Source organism: Notolepis coatsorum (assembly GCF_963971535.1).
Source record: "Notolepis coatsorum genome assembly, chromosome: 2".
NCBI classification, from domain to species: domain Eukaryota; kingdom Metazoa; phylum Chordata; class Actinopteri; order Aulopiformes; family Paralepididae; genus Notolepis; species Notolepis coatsorum.
Window position 1 is genome coordinate 70477713 of NC_140166.1, and position 8264 is coordinate 70485976.

The window sequence follows — 8264 nt, forward strand, 5'->3', positions numbered from 1 at the left end:
AAACGTGTATAATCCGCCATATAGCTATGTTAGCCAAGTGTTAGCTGAGCTCGTTAGCACAACACTCAACAAGTACATTCCTTTGTCCATTTCCGCTCGAACAGACTGCAAACTACCTGGCGTTCTATCGCCATGCTCTAAGACAAACTCTAACCTTAACCAACTTTGAAAGAGTGCCTAAGCTTAACAGTCTAAAGAACTTGCAGTCACGGCACGCTCGTCTAAGACAAACAGCTGCATGCATCTCACAACAACACAACTATCTCCACCGACCAACCTAGGACCAACCTAGGAACCAAGCTAGAAGCTAGAATTGGAACATTAGAAATTGGATTCGGCCAATCAGAGATCGTCTCTGTGAAATTCTGCCATGGAAAAAAATACTGGCGTCGGCCAATCAGAGAGCGTCTCCGCGAAATGCGGCTATGGAAATTCTTCACGGAAGTTCACGCTGCTGCCTAGACCGCTTCAAATCGCGCTCGGATTCCAACATAATAGTCATATTTCAACCGCACAACGCCGTATGCACTGATTGGCTGTGACGGAGACAGCGATCAAACTGTGACGCGCACTCAGAGCGCTATCGCTTCTAGCCCGGGCGAGAAATACGAAAAAATAAAAAAAAACGTCACTTCCTGTTCAAGAAAACGAGTATTTCTTTTTTAATATAATAACGTTATATTGTGCATTGGAAACACAAACATACTTAAAATGAGTAAATATTATTAATTTTAAACATGTTTATATTATTTATAGGGCTTTAAAACAAAAAACAAAAAACTTATTTTTCTTGTTCTCTCATATAACCAGGGTAGGAGCTGAGGGGGGGCGGCGCCCGAGCGCCCCTAGTGGTAGAGCCGCCACTGCACGGCCGCTGGTCTTGGTCACTAGGTGGATCCAAAGAGAACCAACATCTTCTGAGCATGTCTCCCCTCCTTGAGAGCAGAGTAGAACTCTAGCAGTGATGCTGACTTAAAGTGCTCTTTCAGTAGTGGATCAGACTGCAGGTCAATGAGTTCAAGCTGAACATCAGTGGGTGCACTATCAACACTGCAGGTACTGTAAAGGGAGAGGAAACCAGCTGCATTTCATCATTAACCTTTTTAAAATCTTGGAAACGCCTTGAAAATGCATCATGCAGTTCTCCTCTCCTAACATGGATGAGTACCTGTGCTGGTGATCATCTGATGGTTTGACTTCTTTCAGGGTTTTCATGTGTTCGAGATTGTTGCTGCCTAGTTGCCTTGAAATTAATTGCAACTTTGTCATGAAGGCTTTCACATGGCTATGCATTTCATGAGCAAAAATGACCTTGCCCTGCAGTTGTGTGCTCAGTAGGGATGGGTACCGTTCACATTTGAACAGATACGGTACCTGTGAATCGATACCGGTACCCAACGGTACCTTTTTTCAGTACTTTAGTCTCTAAAAATTTAATCTACCTACCTCAGTTGTGAAAAGAAAAAAATCCAAACTTCAAATAACCACACTTTGACCATTTTTGGCTTGCCATTGCCCCGACTGCTTTGTTGTTGAATCAAGTAAAATCCTAGGTAAGCGTATATTGTGTGTGTGAACGTTGACATGAAAAGAAAAAAGGTAAAAGAAAAAAAATTAAAAGTAAAAAAAAAAAAAAAAAAATTATGATGTAATCTTTTGCGGGCCGGTCAGAATCATCCCGCGGGCCGTATTTGGCCCGCGGGCCATACAATGCCCAGGTCTGTCTAGATACACACTCGAGTGCATAGGATCGCTTTCGAAATGCAATAATCAATATGATTTCAGCGTTTATTGCGTCATACAAACGGGAAATGGATCTAGCAGATTTCCTCCAGTCTCATCGGCGAACGCTAAGAGGAATATAACGTTATTTTCAGCCCGATTGTTTATTCATTTCATGGCAATCCATCTGATCAACATATCAACCCATACTAAATAAAGCCGTTACTGACGATCAAGGAATTATAAACGACCCCCCCCCCCTTTCCTTCACGCATGATAAAGTATAATGTATACCGATCATATACATTGGAATTTTTTAATGTAGCGTGTATAGGAAAGAAACGCCAATCGAAAATCTATCATATGCGTCAGGGCCTATAACTCGCGTTTTAGGAATTACTGCAGAAAACCTTAAAACACTTATATTCTCGACGGTATTAACACAACAATGTATGAATGAAAAAATATAACGTTCCCACATCCGGAAGATAGATACCCGGCTTTGTTTACCTAGGAGTATTTGTGACACCCACCTATGATACATTGTTTAAGGCCAACTTTCCCCCCCTTTTAGACACCATAAGGGCAGACTTAGTTAGATGGGCCCCTTTACCGATCTCCTGACTGGGTAGGATAGCCCTCGTCAAAATGAACGTACTCCCCAGACTATTGTACCCTCTCCAAATGATCCCAGTGCAGCTGACAACCAAGGTTATCAAGGTGCTGGAAGCTCATTCATTTGGAATGGGAAGAAACCGCGTCTGAAAATGGCCAAATTACAGATGGATAGTGAGGATGGGGGTCTAGACCTACCTAATATCAGACATTACCAACTAGCAGCACACCTTAGGGTACTGGTCGGCTGGTTCAGATCAGACCCACTGTCAATCTGGCTGGACATTGAATCCTCGCAATCTAAGTCCCCCCTATGGAACCTACTATTTATCAAAGACTTTAAGTATGTTAGGAAAATGTGCTCCAACCCCATCACACTATGTTCCGTCAAGGCCTGGAAGACTGTCCGTAAGGTGGAGGGCCGAGCCAAGCTGACCTCTCCTCTTACCCCGATCGTAGGCAATCCTGACTTTAAGCCAGACCAAATTGGCGGCGGCTTCAAGACCTGGCATAAGCAGGGCATAACTGATCATGGCCATCTGTTTGATGGCCAGACTCTAATGTCCTTTACACAGCTGCAGCAGCGGTATGGCCTATTGAAAGCGGAATTTTTTAGATACCTACAAATTAGGCAGTTTATCACCAAGGACACCTCACTTTTAACTAACAGCTCCACCTCGCAGGTGGAGAAAGCCCTCTCCTTGCAGATCCCCAAAAAACAAATATCTATCTTCTATAGTACTCTGAACCTTAATTCATCTTTATCTTCCTTTGTTACTAAACAGTCCTGGGAAAAAGACCTGGACATAGAAATCACAGATGCAGACTGGCAGGATGCATGGACCTATGCAAAAAGAAATCTCTGTTTGCAACCGCACCAAGGCTATTCAAGTTAGAATCTTGCACCGCATTCATATTACCCCCGCCCTTAAGAGTCAAATGGATCCCAATACGTCCCCACTTTGCTTTAAATGTAAGATAGAGATTGGAAACCACGTCCACTGCTTTTGGACCACATGTGTAAAGCTTCAGAGCTATTGGTTCGACATCGTAGAGGAACTATCTGACATATTTCACACCCCCATCGAGCTGGATCCCCTCTGCCTTTTACTGGGCCTCCCAGATATTCATATTGCCAATTTCAAACATAAGAGACTGTTCAATTTGTTGACGTTTGCTGCTAGGAAGAACATCCTATTGTTTTGGATCAAGGATGAGGTCCCATCAAAGAGGTCATGGCACAATATCATAATGGAATGCATTCCCTGTGAGTATATTACGTGCATGCTGCATTCCAAGTTGGACACTTTTTATGAAATCTGGGACCCTTATCTGTCACATATTGGACCTGCGCTGTCCACCACTGTACTCGCCGGATTTCCCCATTACCAGTAACCTCCCAATGGACCACTGCTGCCTTGTTTTGTCTGATTGTACTGGCATTGTTGCAGAGGGAATACACGGTCACATGCACACATTCACACCACACATACATTCACACATAAAACATATACATAGGTAAGGCACACGCACATATGGGTAGGTAGAACACACATATATATAGCACACAAGATAATGCACACACATGAGAGCCACACTTTTTTTTTTTTTTTATTATTTAAATTTTTTATTTAATGTTTATTGTTTTACTTTCTTGTTTGCCTGTCTTGTGCTGTTATTACTGTTGTTAGTGTCACTATTATTATTATTATTATTATTATTATTATTATTATTATTATTATTATTATTATTATTATTATTATTATTATTATTATTATTATTATTATTATTATTGTTAATGGTATTGTATTGTGATGTCTTGTTCTATGTTGAAAATTGAAAATAAAAACATTTATAAAAAAATAAAAAAAAAGTATGTAAACAAGTGTAAACAAAAGTGTTCAATATACACATATACAATACAGAGTAGACATTTTTTGTAACCGAGTTACAATACAATATACAGTACAATGCAGAAATGGGATGAGGTACAACTTAGGGTAAGGTGCAATGAGGTATGAGTTGTAGTGCAAATCTCTTTACCAATAAATATAAAGTGTGTTAAAGTGGGTAAAGTGGGTGCTACAGTGAGTTGTTTATTTAAAGTGAGTGTGTATGTGTGGATGTGTGTGCTGTGAGTGTATTTGATGGTTTGTTACATAGTGTTATTGTCATTGAGCATCCTGATGGCCTGGGGATAGAAGCTCCTTCTGAGTCTCTCTGTACTGGCGATGAGACTCCGGTATCGCTTTCCTAAGGGTTATGTGCTGGTGTACAAGCAAATATATATAGGGTTGTATGTAACTATATCTAATTACAATCTAATTACAATCCTGGGTGTGTGTCTATCAGGGTAAATGGCTGGGCTAGTGTAATGGTCTGGTAGCACTTCATGCCTACCAGGGGCGGGCCAGTGGCAAATAGGTGTCACAGCCTTTTTTGTGCTCACATGACCTTCTCTACAATTACAGTGAAATGCTTGGTTCTGTATGAGCCCCCTGAGAATGTGCTTCATACAATAAAAAAAGATTTAAAAAAAAAAAAAAAAAAAAAAAAAAAAAACACACACACTATACAAAACACTATAACACTAATACTACCCATGGGGTCCTGGGTTCAATTCAAACCTGGTGCCACTTACTGTATGTAATTATCTAGCTGGTTTATAATATAAATGTTGTATAGCAGTCCCAAGATAATTTTAAATGGTTTTCATATCTAGAAGTGTACTGCTTTTAACTCTACACTATCCAGACTCCCCTTAAAAGGCAAGTCTTCACGATTGGCTTGGCTGAGAGTAGTCTGTGAATAGGAAAAGTTAAACTAAATCAAGTACACACATTCCTCACTTGATTAAAAACAAGCTGTAAACACTAGTTACCTGAGTCCTCCATATAGAATTCTACAAAAATGATTTACTACTAAAGTATGAAATGAAAAGTAAAAGCACATGTTCACTTTGTCTCCAGGAATGTTTGCTATTCTTGATTTGAAGTGAATCATTTTAATTAATGACCCAACCCTGTGTTTATTATGAAAACTTCTTATTTAAAATTGAATCAATGCAGGTGTTTGATAAATATAGTGGAGAGAGAACTGTGTTCTTTTCTTTGAAATATAGCAGAATAATATTTTCCCTAATGTGTAATTACTCTGGTAAAGTACCGAAATAATCTACAGAAGTATAAAGAATACGTACCTTATCACTTTTCAAGGATAAATCTACCGAATTAAGTCAGCCATTTAAACACAGAAGGTCGGACAAAGACGGTTGTAATAATATTGTAAATCATCCAAAAGCAGTAGGGCTTCATGCACTAATCGTGGTTATGCAAACAGACATATTCTGTTTACTCTATTTTAACTCAATACATAACTAAACAAGCTTGGGTTTTACTATTTTGAAATACTAACCTCATGAATGAATATGACATGAAACTAATAACAAAATAAAACAAGCTGATGAAATCAAATAAAGTAGTAATGGAAAATCTTCCCAGATAATAATAATAATAATAATAATAATAATAATAATAATAATAATAATAATAATAATAATAATAATAATAATAATTAATAATAATAATAATAATAATAATAATAATAATAATAATAATAATAATAATAATAATAATAATGCATTCTATTTATAAGGCGCCTTTCAAGGCACTCAAGGTCGCCGTACAACCATTTAAAAACAGTTAAATTCATAATCACAGTACATTAAAATAAAAAATAAAAATATATAAAATCAGACAAAAAATAAAATCAGACATACGCCTGCCTAAAAAGGTGGGTTTTGAGGTGGGTTTTAAAAGAAATGATGGAGTCAATGTTCCTGATGTTGGGGGGGAGGGAGTTCCAGAGGCGGGGGGCAGAGCAGCTGAAGGCTCTTGACCCCATGGTGGACAGACTGGCTGGGGGGACGGTCAGGTTGATGGAGGAGGCAGACCTGAGGGACCGGGTGGGAATGTTGATATGAAGGAGGTCGGACAGGTATAATAATAATGCAGGACCTGTTGCAGAGGTCTTTATTCTGCATGCAACGACACTCAATGTTTTAGCGGTACACACAGCGGTTCGTTTTTTTTTAGCACACACACCGGAACACACACGTATGCATTGTCTCTTTAGAATCGCCGATGCGATTCGTCTCTGCGATTAACCCATCCCGTCGTCCTTCCACCCTAAGGGCAGCCGGGAGCAGACAGGCGTCAACGTGAGCCGCGCCAGGGGACCAATCCAAGTGCTCCTGTCCGTCTTCGTCAAGGACGCCACAGCGTTAGCGATTTGTTGTTGTGCATGTTTTTCCATTGGGTTTTATCTTATCGGGGGGGAAACCCTTGCGAGCACGGGGAGAACATGCAAACTCCACACAGAAAGGCCTGGGAGATACCCCACCTGGGTACCTGGCATCATGGAAACCTGGTCCCCAAGCGGGAATCGAACCCTGGACCTTCTTGCTGTGAGGCGACAGTGTTAACCACTACACCACCGTGCCGCACGTGCCGGTATGGAGGGGCGAGGTTGTGAATGGCCTTCTATGTATGGAGGAGGATATTGTAGTCTATGCGGAGTTTAATGGGAAGCCAGTGTAGTTGGCGTAGGACGGGGGTGATGTGACTGATGACAGGGGTTCTGGTGATTATATGGGCAGCAGCGTTCTGGACCAGTTGGAGCTTATGGAGGAGTTTGTGGGGGAGACCAAATAGAAGGGAGTTACAGTAATCTAAGAGGGAAGTGACGAGGGAGTGACGAGGGAATTATAAATACATGCAACATTACACCCACTGAGAAGAAGTTATGCAGTAATATATTTAATGACTCGGGTCATTGCCAAGAAGTGCACTCCTGTTATGGTTGCAATGTTGTGAGCACCCTGGGTTTATTAATAGAGTTGTATATGTCAATGTGATTAAGATGCTATATTATATGTTATTATATATTAGGATATATTATATCTTAATATGTGAAACAATTATTGAACCTTTATTATGAAAACACACGTGTTATCTTGTTGATTGTAATATTTTGTAATTGTATTAACTATTAATGCAGCATTAAATCCACTGAATGCAAAAATTAAACATGTTGTATATGAATAAATGAAAATTAAATACACAAAAAAGAATCAATATGGTATAAAGGCACATGATCTAGCACCACAGTAGTGGGTGATGATCAAAAAAAGCAAATATAAATCAAAAACCATTTGACTTTTTGAGGAGATGCCCACATTTAGTTTTTGCTTGGCTTGCAGAGTCAGCTCTATATAAGACAGTTGAGAGCGAGATGGAGGTAGTGGAGTGGAGGAGTTCTGTTCCAGCTGGCGGTAAGTGACACAGATGCTTCAGCTGCCATTCACAGTGAAGGAATTGCATGGGAGATGTTTCAGTGCTATACATTTCATCACAATATTTGTCTTCGTTTTAAATGTATAAGGGCATTTTCCAGTATAATGTTTTCCAGTACAAATTACTATGTGACATAACATATTTGTATGTCTTTAACTTTTAATAAAATTGTCATGGTGCTATTTCATTCAAACTGGTCTATATTATTAAAAAAAATTAAATACTATGCAAGGAACACATTTTTAACTAAAACTAAACTAAACATAATTAACTAAAACATGCAGTATTTTGTATGTATGTACAAATGTGTATCCCTCTCATTTTCCAACGTATTGTAACAAAGAGTTAATCATCTATCAAAGACACTCTGACACATTGTGACAACTAACCCCATCATGGGGATGGTTGTCACACACTATGGGGTTGGTTGTCACCATGTGTTTTAAAACTTTTAATGGGGAAATCTTAAAAAGAAGACAAGATTTAGATTTCAGATAATGATTGAAGAAGTGCGTCTTTAGTCGACGGCGAAAGATTGGACGGGTTTCGGCTGTCCTAACTGGGGTGGGTAGT